Raw genomic sequence first — 20,359 nt, forward strand, 5'->3', positions numbered from 1 at the left:
GTTTCTGGAGAGCCACCAGGCAGCCCTTCACTTAGGCTTCAGAATGCCATCTTTGGTCTTCCTCCTTGCCTGGGAAGTGCTCTAGCTCCCGAGGAGTCTTCATGTCATCTTCAGCTTCGTCTTTTAATCCCCTTGATGATGGGTAATTAAAGGGGGCCCATGATGTCACTTACAGCCAAAACCCCTCCAGCTTAGCATTACCAAGAAAGATAAAGTACTCTCTCCCCTTTAAGATTATAAGGCAATTTAGGTGCTGCATTAGGACCAGGGGCCTTTCTCTAGGTTCCCATCTCTATGCCACTGTTCTATTTTCAATGTAACTTTATTGAGATGTATTATCACATACTTGCTTTATTAAAATTCTATAGCTACTTGCTGTCACCAATATGACAGCCATTCTGACTTTTAGAGGAATATTACTCTTCCCTTTTAGAGCGTAATAATCAAAGTCAGCTAAGATGTAAAATTCAAAAGACCAAAGAAAGCCTTGTCCCAATAATTTTGGAGAGCCTGCTATTTCCTTTGAAGACCACAAGTCATAAAACTATCTTAAAGTTGCCCTAGACAGAAGCGGATGAGCACAGAACTTTGGGAGGTCTGGGTATAGATTTCAGATTGATTGCTCAATCAGGAACATGGGTAGAGCACTGTCCCCATGAAGGTACATAAAATATTTATCTGATGTCACGTTCCTCCTTACAGTTATAATAAAAAGAAGTCTCCTAGACAATGCCCAGCACCCACAGGTGACAATGGCTGAGGCAGGAACTGGACTTTGTGTAAAAATGAAGCTGAAACTCAGAGCAGGCATTGCAGGTTTGCATACAACACCAGAGCAATGTAAAAAGGAAATATGTAGCCCAAGGTTATGAGACGTTGGTGATTCATTTATCAAGAAAAAGAGAAAAAAAATAGAAATAGCTCATTGAACATTATCAGTCTCAAATTTTGCAATAGATTTATGACTTTATTTTAGCAAAGAGGGTAATAACAATGTCACTTATCATGCTATATTTTATATGTGTAAGTATGCGTACAGTTATTAGAATTCATCAGGCAGTAGGTTTGGGCACTATTTAAAACAAGGGTCAGAGGGGCATTAATTCTATTCAAAGTGCCCATCTGTTGCTGCCCAACTTGCACTGAGGGTTGCATAGCAACCCATAGTAGTGCATGGATATGGTTGGCCACCCTCTGTTGCTTTTGTTTGCCCTCTGAGAGACTTGCCCTTGATGGAGAAACAGTAGGTGTTCTTTTATTTATATATTTATTTATTTATTTTTTGACTGGAGCCTGGGCTGGTGAGTGGGGGCTCATTACAGCCTGCTGAGCTAGATAGCACTGTGAGGCAGTATCTGACATATGAATGTAATTTATCTTCCTGGCATGACTCTCAGTTCCAAACTGATCCCCAAATTCCTTAGACTAGAGAAATACTGAAATGAAAAAAGGAATACCAGGTGTTTTTACTTCTATACCTGGGGAAAACATATAGCAAAGCACATAGAAAGAATTTTCTGGAAGTTTAATTAATGTTGGAGCAGTTACTCGAGTCATAGTATTCACTTTCAGCATACTTCTGAACATCTGATCTTTTTAAGAGAACATCCTGTAAAATTTACTAAATTAAAACATTCCCCAGGAAATGAAACATTCTTAAAGACCTCTTTGCAAAATGTATAAGTTTTAAGTACTTACACTGTCTGGACCATTGCTGTATATTTTATATAATATACATTAAACTTTATTGTATGTGTATGAGTGTTTTGGCTGTATCCGTATCTGTGTACCACTTACATGTACTGTGTATGGAGACTAGAAGGCAGCATCAGATTTCCCATGAAACTGGAGTTGCTGATAGTCATGAGTTGCCATGTGGATACAGGGAATCAAACCCAGGTCCTCTGAAGAGTGACCTATATTCTCAATCATAAGTCATTTCTCTAGCACCTGTTGTTTTGTTTGTTTGGTTAGTTGGTTGTTTCTTTACTACTCGGTTTAATTTGCAGTGAATCTGAACATCTAGTATCATAAATAAATCATATATTTACTGGCTTATTTTATTTCTATAGTAGGAGTTAATTTGGGATAGATCAGATAATTCCCTTCTACAACCTGTAAATCCTACACATGACTGGGGATGACAGATAGATATCTGTCTAACCAGACTATTGGACATCAAAACTAGCAATTGAGTGCTGTTAAAAGTACATGTTTAACTGAACTGAGAGCCAAACAGGCTTAGAGAGTGATGTTCTGTCAGTTGTAGAATGTGATCAGGGCATGAAGATATTTTGATAATGGCTTGTTTCAATAGGAATTAACTTTACATCTTAGTATATTGAAAATAATTTTTTAAATAAATGTAGAATATTTCTCATGATTGATGATCTTCTACTCTGTGTCCCTTTAGAGATGGAGGATGTGGATAACCAGACAAAAGTCCAAAAACATAGACATAAACAATGATACGTGGGGAAAGGACAGAAGGTCACACTAAATGAAGAGATGAACGGGTAACACTGTGTAGGTTGATACCAAGAAACATCACATGCAAAATAAAAACTAGGGAAAATTCGAGGATTAAAGAATATCATGCAAAGTAATACAGGGTTTGTGTTGATATACTTTACATCATAACTCATTATTTCTTATGTACACCTGGCTTATTTCATTTCACAGTATAACTGAGATCACAGTAAGGGTAAAGTTAACCAGCAGCTGCTTCTTACCCCAAATCCCCTTCCTCAGTGAGTATTTTCTGCCACAACCCTGGAAACATACTAAGGAACACTCAGCTTTTTAATTTGCTCACCCACAGCAGCACTAAAAAAGGGACACTTTTGCCTGGTGAGTTTATTGACAGCTGACCAACCACCCAGTAATTTACATTAAGCAGATATATAGATATGTGTGTGTGTGTGTGTGTATGTGTATATATATATATATATATATATATATATATATATATATATATATCACTATGTTAAAAAAGTAATGCACTTTTACTTTTTTCCAATTCTCTTTATTATAAATATGTTAACATCCATGAACTAGAGATATGTCCATCTGTTTTCACCACTGCTGAAAGACCCCAGAACTTGCCCTTTGTTGGGAATGCTTCTTTTGTCAACTGTTCTCTATTACTGACATTATAGACACAGGATTCAACCAGAAAACCTTGTTTAATTTGAACACAAATGATGCCCCAGCAGGGGTCTGAGTTGGTGAAAGACAAGAGTGATTTAACAACAAAGATTAAATACAGTGGTAAGCTTTCCCCCAACGTGCACTTGTAGCTCTTGATTACAGTGTAAAATTCTCCTGTAGATGATTGCCTCACCGGACTTTACCCAGCACTGTGAACTCTGTTCATTCATCAAATCCTATCCTAGAGAAGCTATGCTGTTTTAAAAGTAGGAATACACTTTAAATTTTTAAAGTTCAGATTATCATCAGACAGTTAAATTTTCTGGCTTGATGCAATGGTGGGTGGTGAAAATGTTCATTTTATATTTAGCTTTCTTTGTACTGTCTTAGTGAAGATTTTGTAGTTTCAAGATGCAAAACTAGGATAAAGGCTTGTCTCTTCCACTCGTTCTCTTTTTAAAAATCTTTTAAAGTAATGTTTTAACACACTGTCTATATAAAGTACTAAGAGCTAAGTAAATGGCTCAAGGTTTTAAAATTGTAATTATTCTGAAGAAAATGTCCCCACAGACTTTCCTACAAGGCACTGTGATGGAGGCATTTTCTCAACTGAGGTTTCCTCTCCCCAGATAACTTTAGCTTGTATCAAGTTGACAAAAATCTAACCAGCACAGAAATTTTGTTAATTAATGATTGATGTGAGAGGGCCCAGCTCACGGTGAGTGGTGCTAGCCCTGTGCAGGTAGTACCAGGCTGCATAGAAAATCAGCGCTGAACAAGCCAAGGAAATCAAGCCAATCAGCGTCATTGAGCCATCATCTTTTCTTTCTGTACCTGCCTGAGTTTCTGCCCTAACTTCTGTCAGTTATAGCTTGTGATTGGGGTATATAATATAAATAAGCCCTTGCTCCCCAAATTGCTTTTAATCGTGGTGTTTATCACAGCAATTGAAAGCAAATGCAGACAGACATTGGTACCTGGAGTGGCATCTTGACCTGAGGGCACCCTTTTCTTTATTCCAGTGTAGAGAAGGCCCCTCTTTAACGGCACTCTTCTCTTTAACAATTATAGGCCTTCAGTACTCAGAGTTTAATGAGCTGCTTACAGGGACTGGGGCCATCTCAAGTGAGAGATATATGTTACACGCAGAAAAGCTTGAAGCATAAAACCATTTAAGTTCTAGACACTGAACTGCGGGATTGGTGGTTTTCTCTGCCGAGTTTCATTCTTGCGTTGGCCCAATATTTTTCTGACTGTCTTGTTGTTATAACAAAAATGAACCAGCTTATAAAAGAAAGAATGTATTTGGAGCTTACAGTTTCAGAGGGTTAGAGGCCATGTTCAGTGTGGTGGTGAGCAGGGTGACAGGTAAGCAAGCAAAGTGCTCGAACACAAGCCAAGACATGACTATGAGGCAGAGAGAGAGCTAGCGGGGAATGATGTGGGGTTTTGAAACCTCAAAGCCTACCCTCTGTAACAGACCTTCTCCACCAATGCCGTACATTCTAATCCTTTCCAATAAGCCACACCAAACTGACACCAAGTATTCAAATATATAAGCCTATGAGGGTTCACTCTCATCCAAGAACTCTTTATGCCTCCACTTCTTTTTTCAGGAATGATAATGTAGCTTTGGTGCCATTTAGGTTTGAAGCATGTAATTGGTTGGGTTTTTGTTTTGTTTTGTTTTGTTTTTTACAGGAAATCACAAAGGATTCGTTTGCATCTCAGAAGAGACTTTGGACAGTTAAATAGTGTGGGACTGTGAAACACTATGAAGTTGGACTAAATGTCATTTTTGCATTATGATATCCCTATGAGACGATGCGGGCCAGAGAATGGAATGGGATGGCTTAAGTGTTAAATGGCCCCCTTAGAGTTACACATCTGAACACTTGGTAGCCGGTTGGTGATGCTGTTTGGAGAGGTTTTGCAGGTGCCATGTTGATGGAGGGCTGTCACTGCAGGGGATGGGCTTTTAGGTGATATACATCACCCTATTGCCAGTTCACTCTCTCTTATTGGTGCTTGTGGTTGAGATGTGATTGAGATGTGACTTTTCAGTTTCCTGCTCTGCCATCTCCCATGCCTGCTGCTTCCTGTCGTGCCTTGCTCAGCATGGTGTACTAGTATCTATTTGGACTTATAAGCCAAAATAGATTTTTCCATAAGTTGCCTTCTTTCTCATGGTAATTTATCACAGCAATAGAAAAGTAATTAATACAAGAGTACAAAACTATTTTCTAAGGTATACCTCTGTTTTATATTAACCTGCCAAGATGCATTGTAAGCAGCAAGGAATATAGGATAGATTTACTATCAAGAGCTTATAGTGTAAAAACAATAGATATGAATGGGTAGGAGATAATTTAATGGAAGAGAATGAACTATGAATCAAGAAAGATGAAATGTTCTGGAAAGAATATCGCCAACCTGTTGTATATTCTGTTGCAATGTTTCCTAGAAGTTTGGGCAATTATGGCTCATGGTAAATGATGGAAGTATAAAATATAGAAATATCAGCCTGGCATTGCAAACATCCACCTCCAAGCAATAAGCAAGTGAAGGAAGCGAAAAAAATCACAATAGGTATACAAACACACACACACACATTCTTAAAATCTCAAAGGATAAAGACTGTGAGAAATATAAGTAGTTGTTGTTTGTACAAAAGTTTGAAACTACCACCTGTGTGAGAAGCTGAAGACATCATGAATGAATGTCTGTTGTTGACATGGGTATGGCTATATTAAGGAGCCAATATCTCAAACCCAAGGCAATGACAAGGCCTTCCTCCAGGGTGAGATTCAGTGAGATGACAAAGCCTTCCTCTGGTCTGAGTCCAACCAAATGTTGCTTGTATGTGCAAAAACAAGCGATTGCCGCTTCCTCTTCTATGATGACTATAACATGAGAATGCTCCCCTACAGAGAGCCTACCAAGACTAACTTCCTGCTCTCTGAGCTGAACATACTAGAAGTGTTGGGGTTCCACTTGCTGTTGTACAACCCACCCAATCCCAGCTTTTCTCTACTTGTATTTATATTTTCTTTATTCCCTCACTTCCACTAGTCAGGTTCCCAGAACAAATCCATGCAAGTTGCAGAGCACCTGGGAAAGTTACTGATACTCATTTCACTGAGAACTTAGGACATATCCTCATAAGAGTGGGTAACTTCTTGGTTGGCACATCAGTTTGTGCATGCCCCTGTGGGTCCCGATTGGTTGGCTTTGATGGTCTCCTTGTGGAACTCCTGTCCTCTCTGTGTCCTTCTATCTTCCCATTCTTCCATGTGACTCTCAGTGCTCTGCCCAGAGTTGGGCTGTGAGTCTTAGAATCTGTTTTGATCCCTTGCTGAGTAGAGTCTTTCAGAGGACATCTATGTTGACCTCCAGTCCTGTTCCTTCTCTTCAACTGCTTCCAGTGGGTGTCTCTTCTCTTTGCTCTTCTGAATGTGAATCAATGCATGGAGAGAACCTAGACCCCCTGTTCAGATGTAGCCGATGGACAGCTCATTCTCCATGTGGATCCCCTAGTAAGGGAAGGAAGGGCTACCTCTGACATAGACTCTTGGTGAGGTGGCCTTGCTGGGCACAGAGGAAGAGGATGCAGGCAGTCCTAATGCGTTCTGATAGGCTGGGGACAAACTGTAGGGGAGAAGGGCTCCCCTGTCAGAAGACTAAGAAAAGAGAATAAGGGGGGAATAGGGAGGAAGGGGGGGAAATGGGAAAATAAGAGGGAGGGGGAAATCAGAATAATTGCCATTTCCTCTATAGAATCACGTTAACTTCAATATGAAAATTATTTCTATAGTAATCGTTGGAGTCTGGAATTACAGAACCCATTTCATAGTATTTAAAACTCAAACGGAAGCTAAGTGCACCTCTGTACTAAATGGCAAGGCCAGCAAGACCTATACAAAAGGTTCTGTTATAGGAAACAATATGGGGCTCAGAGTTCAAGGATTGCACAAAATCTCAAGCAAAATGGTGACTAGTGTACCCCAGATGTGGTCAAAATACATAATTTTTAAAAAGTCATGAACTTTGACTAAGAGAATGCAGTTATAAACCACTGGCCTAGAGAAGCCATGGTCCTTTGTTCATTTCTGAAAATAAGTAAATTTCCAGGTGCAATACCCAGTAACTGAAGGCAGAAGTTTGTTCCTTTGTGTCTTCATTCCCTTGCGAGTCAATGTGACAAAAGCAAAAGTAAATTTAAGGGTAAAGGGTTCATTACCCCTACAATTCAGGTTATAGACCATTCCTTGATGGAAGTCCAGGCAGAAACTTGAGGAGGAACTAGCCATATCCACAGTGAATGGCACAGAGAGAATGGATGCATGCATACCTTCATATTCTGCTCACTAGCTCAGCTATTGTGCAGTTCAAGATTCAATTCCAGGTAACACTTCAATCCAAAGTGGGTTGTCTGTTCCCAGTTCCATTAACAAAACCAAGATAATTCCCATAGGCATGCCCGCAGGCCAACCTCATATAAATATATTTTCAAGTGAATCTAAATTGTGTCAAGTTTGTCAAACTAACAACAACAAAAAAATTCCCCTGTCAACTTGACACACAAGCATGTCCCTTTTAGACAGTAACCTCCCATGCCTTGTCTCCAGAATGTAATGTATGAAAACATGCTTTTGTTTTGACCCCAAGTGTGCCATAGGTATTGGATGTAAACATGTCTTTGTTTTGATCCCAAGTGTGGGATGGGGAACAGACTTGTGAGAGAGCAGGTGATGTTTATCCACTTGGAGGAAGAGCCACCTTGTGTGATGGCTTGGATGTTGTCAGCTGAAACATTTCCTAATACACACTCTGAGAGGGGATATATATATAAGCCCCAAACAGGAGGCTAGGGTTTTTTTTGGTCTTGGTATTGTTGGGCTGTTCATCACTCCACTTCAAGGTGCTTCTAGAGCGACTGCTCCAGTGAAGGCTTCAAGGCTCCAGGCTCCCGCTGCTGTTTCAGGTTCCAGCAGCAACATTGGTGGAATTGCTGGTCTGCTGAAATCTTGCTGACTATGCCATAAACCCCCTTTCTCTCCTATCTAGGCTAGGTGGGTTGGAAAAGGTGGAGCCTACACCAATGTTTCACATAAAATACAATCCAACTTTTTAAAAACCCGGTCTTTAAGTTGTACAATACTTTCAAACAAGTTATATATTTCCAATGTATGTTGACACAAAAATAAACATTCTTATTCCAAAGTGGGGCACAACAAATGAACAATCACATTTAAGCAAAACTAAAATCCATCATGGAGAACCCCAAGTCTTGTAGCTGTAGCATCCAGCACCTGAGTCTTTCAGTGTAATCTTCTGAGCTCCAGAGGGCTCAGACAGCCACATTTCTCTACTTCTGCAACCTGCATCTGCCCTCAGCAGATGGCTGAGGTTGCTGGCAGTTCCAATCCTGTGGTTTTCACTGAAACTGTAGTTCCACCTTCACAGTCCCTCAGGGAGTCTGCAATGGCCTAGCCAGGTGTCTCTGCAGGCACTCAGAGCCTGTTATATGGTGCCTTGTCTCATCTGATCTTCATGACCCCAAATATTATAGAGAATGCAAACATGTTATTGTTTTGATCCAAATTTTGGGGTGTGAAACAGACTTGTGAAGCGTGTGCAGTGTTTGTCCACTGTAAAGAGACTTATGAGAGGACATGTAGTGTTTGTCCACTAGAAGAAGAACTGCCTCTTGCAGGGGCATGGTCTTTACCAGCTGATAAACATCCTAGGACAGACTGAGAGGATATATATATCCACCCCAAACCAGAGGCTTTTTAGTTTGGGCATTGCTTTATATCAGTTGGTTGTTTGTCACACCATGTTGCTCCAAGAAAGAAACTCACCAAAGAACTTTTTGAGATTCTGGGTTTCGCCTGTTGCTCCAGATTCTAGCTGCTGTAGATGCAGTTACCTTTGCCGAATTGCTGCTTTGCTGTTTAATGGGTCTGCAGGAATCCTGACAATGAAGAGTAGAATTGCTCCAAGGAACTGAGTCTAAAAAGGTCTACTTCTCCTGCTCCCATTAACCCCTTTTCTCTCCTATCTAGGGTACGTGGGTTGGAAGGAAGGTACAAGCATTAAAGAACCCCTAATAAAACAGGTTTGAAAAAGTTCAAAGCATAGAAAACATTGCATGTTTCATTCTTTCAAAACTAGTACCACATGAATGACACTGCCACCTTCTGCTGCCAAGTCATGATGTAGCCTGTACCTCCTCAGACCACAGCTGTATCAGGTATTCCTAGCTCTGGTCAGACCACAGCTGCATCAGGTATTGCTTGCCCTGGCAGTTGCCTTTGAGGAGCATGAAACCTTTTTGTCTGAGGTTTCTTGCCTTTAAATGAAAGTGAGTCTACATAAGACAAGTCCCTCTCAGGAATATTTCTAATTCTCTGATTGAGTGCAGGAAGTATCTTCCCAATGATGCTGAATACCAATATGCCTTGAGATGTCCTCCTCCAAACAACTCAGCCTTGGCCATCAAATGTAAACCTACTCAAGTCTCAGGATACATGTAGACTCTTTGCCCAACTGATTCTACATTATGTCATATTGATAATTAAAACCTATACACCACCTTTTATATATGCACTTTGTAACTCTAGTATAGAGATATATACTCAATTCTTTTGTAATTTTCCCCAAATAAATGACAGTGTTTGTCTTCTAACAAAGAGAAACAAATAAATACGTCCTCATCAGTTATAGTACTTGAACGGACTTGAGAATCTATTGTGATATTCCAATCACAATAGTAGTTTATGAAGAATAAATTGTGTTTTCTTCTTTTTAACTTGTTAACAATGGGTTCTCAATCTTACTCTGATCAATTCCTTAATACCAAAAAGGAAAATAAAATTATGACATATTGATTTAGAATCTTACAGATTACCTCCTAGTCAGGGGAATAAGAGCCACTATAGTAGGAAGGGACAAACACAAAACATGCATTTCCAATATCTAGTCAAAATATGTAAATGCTTTGTTTTTATTTCTTCAGAGGAAGGGATGAGATGTGAGCCATACTCAAACTTTATGAATACCTGGCTTCGGACAAACCCAGAGCATTTCTGTCTCTATTTTATCTATCCCTCCATCTAGGCCTGGACATTTCTAGCGTCCACACAAACTAACATTCTGGAAACCAGGAATTTGACGGCTTCAGGTTTTAGCCTCTGTTTGCTAACCTAGGCCTAGAACGGTTTCAGCCTTTAAGACTTACTCTTGAATAAGCTCACCCTTTCTAGCTCTTTCTGAGTATACTGGGTATGCAGGTTAGTAGCTTCCCAGTGGCTTGTTTGCCACATTTGAAGCCATCTTGACTTCTACAGAAGACCATATAGACTCACACTATACTGATGAGATAATGTTATTTACAACTAGCAAGCAAAAAGTGACAAACAGCTTAGGGTCACATGACACACATATGACATAAATTCAAGACAAGCCAGACAAAGGTACGGGACTTGATTACATTAGTGGACTTCTCAGTGCTCCAGTGATCTGAAAAAAAAATCCCATCATCTCTCTGATACTATGGGATACATATTTAAATTTTTCTCCAGATCCTGGCACACAGGTCCTGAAGCTCGTGGAATTTCCAATGTGATAATTATTTTTGTATAATAATGAGATGACTAGTGATGAGACTAGTGACCTATATATAAGACAAAACCAGACCCAATCATCAGAAAGATCAAACATGATTAGAAGGGTGAGAATTCATTCCCATGACACAACATCCAGAGAAAGGAAAGAGACTGAAGATTGAGCTGATCCAAATGGTCCATGATTCACTTCAACATAGCTGTGCAATAGAGTCCCCATAACACTTGGAGAAACATGATTCAGGAGAGCTTGCAAGAGCTGATAGGTGAAGAGCGCACCAGAAGTGACATGGCAGCTCTGCCATGGTATGTCCTGAAAACCACTGCCATCTGCCTGTTGTTTAACTGTGTCTTCTGTAGCACATTGTTTCATAATGAACAAACATGAGTAAACTATCCCTCTGAGTTCTGAAAGTCAGTCTAGCAAAATAATCAAAACAAATAAAGGGGCTAAAACCTATGAGTTGCAAGTAAGGAAGACAATCTGGAATGTGTGATTGCCATCTGGAGAGGGAGGGGAGTTTTGGGAGACGGAGCACTAAACCTGTGAGTCTTGGAATTATTTTTGGGTAGATCATGTACTCACTGAATTAGGAGATACCTGGTTGATATATGTGGAAATAACGCCCATGCAACTAATGTCAGAAATGGTATATTATATTATATAGTTTGTGAGAGGTCAACAAATACATTTTCTCTCCTCACTAGTAGCCTCTGAAATAACTTTTCTTCTACTAGAGAAAAGAACATTTGTTCAATTCCTGAGTGTAGTGCATGGCAAATTTGTTAACCCAGAGGTTAGCTACCAAACAGATTTCTCAATAAATCAAAACTATTGCATAATCATCCAAGGCCCTCAGACGGCATGCCCTGTGGATTTAACAGCGGTAAGAATTTGTTTGAGGCAAAGGTATTGTGTTGAGTCTTTGGTAAGTTCCAATAGGAAAGTCAGATATAAACAGCACAGTTTCTGGTGCATTATATTTTCCAAAGCATAGAAATCCTCTCTGAGCTGTTAAGGAAATGTTAAAATTTCACAGGCAAATAGGTCACATCTTGACTAATGGCAATTGAAAGATGGCAGACAAAATTTTCCCCATCTGTTCCTGAGCAGGCTATATTTAGTCTTGGTTCTTCACGAGAGTTCTCAGAAGGCATCCTGGGAGACTGAGTGAGCAGTGACAGTAAGATAGCCAGTGACATCCACAGGCAGTGTACCCTCCATCTTGTGCCAGTTTCTCTCTCTCTTACACAGCTTTGCTGTTCTACCAGTCTGTGATGAATGATCAGGATGTGAACTTCGGTTGAGATCACCCAACATTGAAGCCCATTGTTTCAATGAGGACTTTGTAGCCACCACCTTTTACATTATTGTCTTGTGGTTTAAACTGTGAAGATATCAAATTTCCTTAGATTCTTTCGGATCACAACATTTTGCATCTTTCTACCTTGTGTGTTCTATACTCAGCTGGGGATGCCATGCCTTGCTCCTATGTAGTTATTTTGTAGGCACTAGTTTAGACACCATTATATTCTAGTTTTTTCCATAGAGGAGGAATCAAGAGGTACAGCAGGGCTCTGTTTATGTTATGGGGGATTGTAGTGAGTAGAGGAGGCCCTGAGTATGTGAACCCTGAATGAATGTGTATTGTTGACATGAACACAGTCATGACAAAGACCAGGACCTGGGACCCAAGGGAAATTAGCAAAGCCATTTCCCCATATAGGCCATGCTTGAAGTTGGCAAAGCCTTCTTCTTCCTGCCTGCCTTTCTTCCTTCCTTCCTTCCTTCCTTCCTTCCTTCCTTCCTTCCTTCCTTTTCTCTTCCTCCTCCTCCCCCTCCTCCTCCTCCTCCTCCTTCTTCATCAAGTACAGAAACTAACAACTGCAGCTCCCTCTTGATTTTTACAGCCAAAGACTGATCTCCTATTATTGGCTAACTCCTGTCCACTGAGTTGTGCCTAAGAAACCCAGAGGTTTCAGTTTGCCTGAGGTGTAAGTGTCTCTCATCAGCATGCATACTCCCAACTGATCCCAGCTTTGTTATACATGTGCCTGTTTTTTCTTCATTCTTTGTTCCCTCACTTCCTCTAGTCAAAGTTCTAGTACTCAAGCCATGTGGTCTCAGCAGTAGCTTTCTTGGAATGCTCTTAGAATTACAATAGACAATTCACCAACATCCCATGACCCCAGTCTTTATATTTCTCTCCAATGCTCTGCTATTGCATGTATAGGCCTCTAAGACAAATGGGATTGCCACAAGAAGATAGTAGGGGAGAGAGCAATCCACCTTGAAGCAATGAAAAGAATTTTTTGAAGCTGTTTTATTTACCTGTCATCTGGATTTTAGACTGTAGAGCTAAGTAAGAGAAGTCCAGATTTTATACAAGAAGGAAAAGAACTCACTAAGAATAAACAAGATTCAAAAATGTATGCTTTACTTTGAAGCAAAAGAAATAAGCTGGCAAGAGCAGACTATTGGCCCAAATGAATGCCACCACCCATAGATCAGGCAATTCATATTTGCCTCAAAAGGTTACCACATCTATGATGACTTCACTTTTCACCCAAGCCAGAACAAACTATAGTTTACATATTTTTTAGTACTTAGCCTCTGCCAGGATAATCACACAGGTCTTTCCTGATAGAACACCTGTGGTATAATGTGACACACAGCAGTGCCACTGATGACAGCTACATATTGTAAGTGCTATGGGAAAGCCATGCCCAGGGCATCTGGGAAGGTAGAAGACAGTGCTAGGCCCAAAGTCCATACGCAGAGAAGGTCAGCTATGATGCTGGCTCTTTACAATAAAGCAGGACCTAAATATATGGATGGAAACAAAGCTCTCCATAATGAGTAGCATTAATAACAAACGGTATGTGTGTGACTTCAGAGTGTCTTCATACAAAGGGCCACAGACTTCGTGGGGAAAATGCACTTATTTTGTAACATTTCTTCACCCGCTAACTCCTTTTTAAGTCACTAAAGACTCCAGCACGTAGTGGTGTTTCTGTTCCCTGTGCACCCATTTTTCCATATTTAGTCAATATTTTTCTGTAGCATTAAAAAAATGATCCTTTGCACATCTGTAGTCTTAAAAGATGGCCTCTTCTACTGGCATTTTATGAGTAAACCTGTATTTCTCTTGAAGGCCAGCCCTTGAGACTCTGAGACTGCTTCCTTTTAACTCTCTTTGCATTCCAACTTCAGAAAATGCCCTTCGTCTCTGTCATTACTAATTCTGTTTACTTACCACCAGTTCTATGATTTCTCCTTCGCTGTCCTATGTGGCAGGCAGGCTGGAGAGAACTCTGTCCATCTGAACTTTTCCTGCTCCTGTCCTGTCCTCCCAGGAGTGAGCACACGCATTATCAAGACTTTAGGATTCTTTGAATTCTGCTTGATAGTAAGTGAGACTGTTTACTTCCAAGCTCTGGAGGCTCATGCATGTAAAATTGAACAGCTCATAGACTATAGCACTCTGTGTAGTTGTAGTGTTAGCCAGGAGTACATTTGGAAGCAAGGAAGTATGTCAGTGGAATGCAGGTAGCGATAAGTCTGTGCATGATAAAGCCAAAGAGCAAATCTGCCTCCTACTAAACATGGAGTCTCTTTGGTTGCCAATTGTCTTTCAACAGAGAACTTGCATGGCCACATATACCTCTCATCTTGTATTGTTATTTGGTTTACCCTTGTAGTGTTCTCAAAACAAGCTGTCTTACACTAAGGAATCATGGATGGTGAATAGCACGGCCAAAGTGGTGCTTCAGATCTTTTGCTGGAACCCATGCTATACAGTGGGTAATTGTTTGAGATAAGGAACACATAAGCCTTGTAGCATTTCCCTATTTCCCTTCATGGTCTCCAAGTGAAAGCTAATAAAGCCAAAAGAGAAGATTATGGGGCTCTTCTGGAAAGGTCGAAATTTGGTTCTTCCAGATAGCCTCTGAGCTCAGTATACAGCAAGAGTTCCTTTCTCAGCACAGTTTGCTCTCTATCTGAACCGGAGAAACTCTAAGGAGTATCACACAGCCATCAGAGAGACTACAATCCCAGCCCTTTCCTGATTAAAAAAAAAAAAAAACTGTTTAGCAAGCGCCTAGAGATACCTACCTTAGGCCAATAAGATATCTTGATATCTTGGCTTTCAACCAATGACCTTTGGCTTTCTCTGGATATCTTCCCCTATCCATGGGACAATTAGGTACTGCTTTTCCCCTCTTATGATAAGGCTGTTTTGTTACATGTACATTAAGTATCCCTAGCATCTCTAGCCCTAGGAAATCAGGCACACTTACCCTCAAAACCCTTCCCACTGCCTAAGGTCTATAAACATCTCTGATTTACAAAATATGTACACACTCTCTCATGCTCACACCATTCCTCTTCCATGGCTTTCTGAGACTCCATCTATTCTGGGGAAGGGATAGCTCCCTCCTCCCTGAAGAATCGCCTCTGGATGCCTGGCACTTGTCTGTTAGTCACCTAGCAATGGCAGACCTGCCCTGACAGCCACTGAAGGCTTCTCCATCACCTCCACTAGCTCAATGCTGACCATCAATGAAGCACCTACCAGGCCTGCATGTCATCAAACCTGCCTTCCAGTTAGTTTCAGGGATCTGCCGGGTTCCTCTGCCATGCTTAGTTTGACAAAAGGCTGTAACACTTTTGGTATCACCACAGGCCTGCCCCAGTTTCCACTGTTGTTTGATACCAGCAATCTCATTCTAAAAGAGCTGATATAACACCTAGTGGAAAATCATTTCCAACTCCCCAGGTGAGACAGGAAGCATCACCTAGCGCATGGGCCTCAGGCCTAACTCTGGGTGCTCTAAGCCACTCCTGAGAAAGAAATGGGGCCTTTGAACTGGAGGTCCAGATGTTCTCACCTAGAAGCAAGCAGTACCTGGACTGGGCCACAGGACAAAAAACCCAAGGCACTGTCAGACAACGAACCACAGAAAATAACTTGTAAGAAATATATATATTTGCTCTTACCCTTCTTACTCTCCCTCTCTCTTCTCAATCTTCCTGTCTCTGTCTGTCTCTCTCTGGGGTACCCCTCCCCCCTTTTCTCCCCCATGCTCATTTAATAAACTCCTCTACAACATAGAAAAAAAGAAATATATATATATATATTTATATAAATTATATATATTCAACTGTCACATATGTGTTACACACACACACACACACACACACATACACGGTTTCTATTACAATACTATTTGATCCAACCTAAAGTCATTCAGGAACTTTCTAGAACACTGCTCACTAGTCAACAGAATGATTTTCTAGCATTGCTATTTGGCGAAAATTTTTCATTTCCTCGAGAAAGAAATGTGTGAAAGAAAGTATTATAAATGTTCTCACTATTTGGAAATCCTTTCTATAAAGAGAAAATGACTTTTTTCAAGGCTAGAAGTTGATGCTGTACATATGTAACTTTAACATTGAAAAATAAATATGGTGTGAACAGCAATGGCCCCTTTTAGGAATGCAAATGACAGTTAAAACTTTCAAACATCAGAATTTGAAATCTATCCTACGACAGGCTCTTATATATTAATAAAGAAGGAGAGGCAAACTTTGGCAAGAAAGAAGTTGTCTCTCTCCATCTGCTTGCTATTCCAGTAATCAAATTCAGTTTGTCAGGCTTACAAGCACTTTTACCTGCTAAGCCATTCACTGGCACTTGGCAATATACCCTTAAAGAGTTAAAGTAGAGTGTATAGTATAGTGATAGATCTCATATTTAGCATGCAGGAGACTCTGAGTTTAATCTCCAGAACAAACAAGAAGGGGAAAATCTTAGTTAAAATGATAAATTTTATATGTATTTTACAACAATTAAATTTTAAAGAGAATTATTAATAATCTGGGATTTTAATGAAAGTTTTACCTTAAAGTTTTTGGCCTTTTGAGAATTTCTTTTTTTTTTTTTTTTTTTTTTTTTTTTTGGTTTGGTTTGGTTTGAGTTTCTCTATATAGACTTGGCTGCCCTGGACTCACTTTGTAGGTCAGGAGGGCCTTGAACTCACAGAGCTCCTCCTGCTTCTGCCTCAATGATCTATTATTTCATTCTGTCTTTCCAAAGAAAACAAAGATATTTCATCTGCAATATGTAATTGTATAGTTCGGGCCCTGTAAAATGAGGTGTGGCTGTTGTAGACCAAAGGGTAAACTGAACTCTGAACAGCAGAATGGAAATCACTAGTTGAGAGAAAACTGTGTCTCCAAGTGGTTATTATTATAAATTCGTCCTTTCCATGCTGATAAACTTGATAAAGAGCCTTATAAAATAAAAAAGAGAGAAAGAAATCAGGTTGAGGGAGCAATGCAGAGCAAGCCAATAAGTACCACGCCCCTCTGGGTTCTGATTCCTTGCTCACCTGCAGGGTCCTGCTTGAGTTTCTACCTTACTTCCATCAGTTATGGACTATTACCTACCTGGAAGTGTAAGATCAAATTAACCCTTTCCTGTACGTGTTGCTTTTGATCATGGTGTTTATCACATCAATAGATGACAAATATATATCCTGAAGCAACAAGGAAAGTTGAATATACCATGGGAAAGGAGAAGAGAACAGGCTGTAGAGGTGAGGACGGTTGGAAGGGATATGAAGAGGAAGAGAGGGAAATGAGGCAAAGGGAGGTGAACGCTAACTGGGGGGGGGGGGAGGGAGGATCTTACTGAGTGGGAAGGACAAGACATAAACAACATGAAGGTACTTGAAAAGTCATAGGTAAACTACTGTTTTATAAACTTACACACACACACACACACACACACACACACTTAAATGGATTTAGGCCACATAGCAGCAAACTGCTCCATCCAAGACCATCTAACAAAACTCCAGTGCTGAGCATGGGAATTGTCTCTTCAAGTTGTTGATCAGGAGAGTCTAAGAAACTAAGCTATTGCCACTGCCCTTAGTTGCCATCCAGAACTTAAAGGTAAGACCCGTTGCTGTGGAAACCACATAGATCTGGCACAGTTGTTGGAGGAACTGATCTGGTACTGACCTGGAAGCTTTCTCCTAGAAGAGCCAGCTCTCAGTGTATCTGAAGGTGCTACGTAAGATGCTAAGAGAGAAGTAATCAATGGTCCCTCTCAGATGCACAGCCTATGAATGGCAACAATGACCAGGATGAAAAGACATGTTCAAGAGTGCAGTTGTGACACTGTTATCCTGGGGAACAACTAACAGCTAATTGAGCTTAAGGCATGTTCAATTCATGCTTGACACTATATACCTAGCCATCTACCTGTGGCTTGAGAGGTCATAGGACTTACTGGAGACCTACTACAGCACTCTATGTGATAGTGTTGGTTGTTATCATAGAAAACTATCCTAATTTCCTGTTCTTCTGTAATTACATGCAGAACATTCTAGAGATGAGAGTAGTGACCTACGGGCCACTTTAGCATCACTTGTCAACAAGAACTTATGTTTCCAACACACCCACGACTGCAATTCTCCTCAGGTAGAGAGTTCAGATGTCAACTTGGTAGGGGATTGAGAGGAAACTGTGTGATAGTCTAAGGATGTAGCTGAGTGGTGGGGTACTTGCCTAACAGACAGATTTTCCCTCATCAGATCGCCATAACACCACAGCATTATAGCATAGGTAGTTAGATAGATAGATAGATAGATAGATAGATAGATAGATGATAATCTTCCTAGATGTACATCAATACATGGATGGGTAGTCAGTATATGGCATACATATATTACAGAATTTTTATTCACTTATGAAGAAAAATGAAATCTTGAATTTTGCATGGAAATTAATAAAACTGGAAAATATTACATTAGATGAAGTAACTCAGGCTCGGAAAGACAAATACTGTATGTTATCTCTCATATGTGAATGATAGCTTTTAATTTTTATGTTTGTGTATCTATGTTAAGTAGGTGTAAGGAAAAGCCAAGAAAGAAAGGGGCTCAGAAGAAGGAGGGAAATAGGGCTGTAAGGCAGGAAGATGGTTAGGGTGACAGAACACATGTGATGTGAAACTGGAAGGGGTAATACTTGGGGGGAGGGGAGGATTAAAGGGTACAGAGAAGGGAACAGACATAAAGGAGATGAATTGTGGGGAAATAAAATAAAATAAAACCAAGTATGTATGAAAACGTCACGTTTTGCTTTGTATTATAACAAAACAATAAAGAAAAACATTCCGACATAAAGAAATGAGAATTTTGAAAGTATAGAAAGAAAAGGTTTATTTTCTCTGTGGAGTAACTGAAAAAGCCATTCCTCTTGGGATGACCTCACCTCTTGTAAGACTGTTTGTATGTGAACAGCAGCATGAATCATCTTCTACCCAAGGAGGGGAATAAGGGGGAAATGGGAGGGAGGGAAGAATGGGAGGATACAAGGGATGGGATAACCATTGAGATGTAACAAGAATAAATTAATAAAGGAGAAAAAAAAGTTAAAAAAAAAAGCAATAGAAGCAGACATCCAAAAAAAAAAAAAAAAAAAAAAAAGACTTAGCAGATCCGCTAGATCCTAAAGTCTAGGTTATGAATCAGAAGAGGCAAAGGAGGCATCAGTGTGACTCACTGCGAATATCTCGCCCCAACACAGAGACGTGTGCTGAGATCTCTGCACAGTGGTGGAGAACTGCTCTCATAGACATGTAGCTGATACCTGAGGGAGCCTTATACCTATCCTGGCCATAGGAAGACAGGCAGCATCACAAATGCCTTGTTTGCTTAAGAATGTGCGCCTTTGGTTGCCCATGGGAAGACTCTGCTTTTCATACAGGAATTAGTGAGGAAAGAAAACTATAAACATATTAATTGGAGGTTTAATGGCCTCAGATTTATGTACCTACAATTTATTTTTAAAACAAAACTTTTAAAATAATTGGCCTCCAGAGCTTTAAAATTCGCCTGTTATGAAAATATTACCTCTTTAGAAAGTAAGTATAGCAGTTACTATTTTATCATCATAATATCAATCCCCTTTTGTTAATTATAAAGTAGGGAGAGCAGATCTAATGTAAACTTTCTTATATTGTCATTAGCCATAAATGTCTTTGAAAATGAACATACAATGAATATCACTGAAAAAGCAAATTACAATCACAAGTTGAATGTAAAATTTTAATGATTTAAGAGAAAATAAAAGACCCTCTCTTACCGAGTCACGGTAAATATTCTCCAGTCAATCAGTAGCATTGATTACTATCACAAAGCATTGCATGTGTCCTTTGAGTTCGATCTAAATGGAGGTAACTCTTCCTTTAAAGATCCTTCTAGTAAGTCTCCATTAAGGCAGAAAGCCCAAAGCGTATTCAAACCCATGGTGACTACACAAAGGTTTCTGTAATCAATTGACAGGGTAGCCTTGGGAAGCCAGGAGTGGAGTCAGACAGTGCCAGTCCTGGCCTTCTCATGGCGCCATGCCCCTTCCACTTTCCATACACAAAGCATGTTAGGAGAACAGCTCAGGCGACGCTGCTGCACATACAGTCAGGGACAACAAAGCTCGATGTTCTTACAGGAGGATTTCCTGTTCTTACAGGAGGATTTCCTGCTCCTGCCCATGAGAAGTTACA

Source organism: Acomys minous, assembly GCF_964271855.1.
Source record: "Acomys minous genome assembly, chromosome: 18".
Lineage (NCBI taxonomy): Eukaryota > Metazoa > Chordata > Mammalia > Rodentia > Muridae > Acomys > Acomys minous.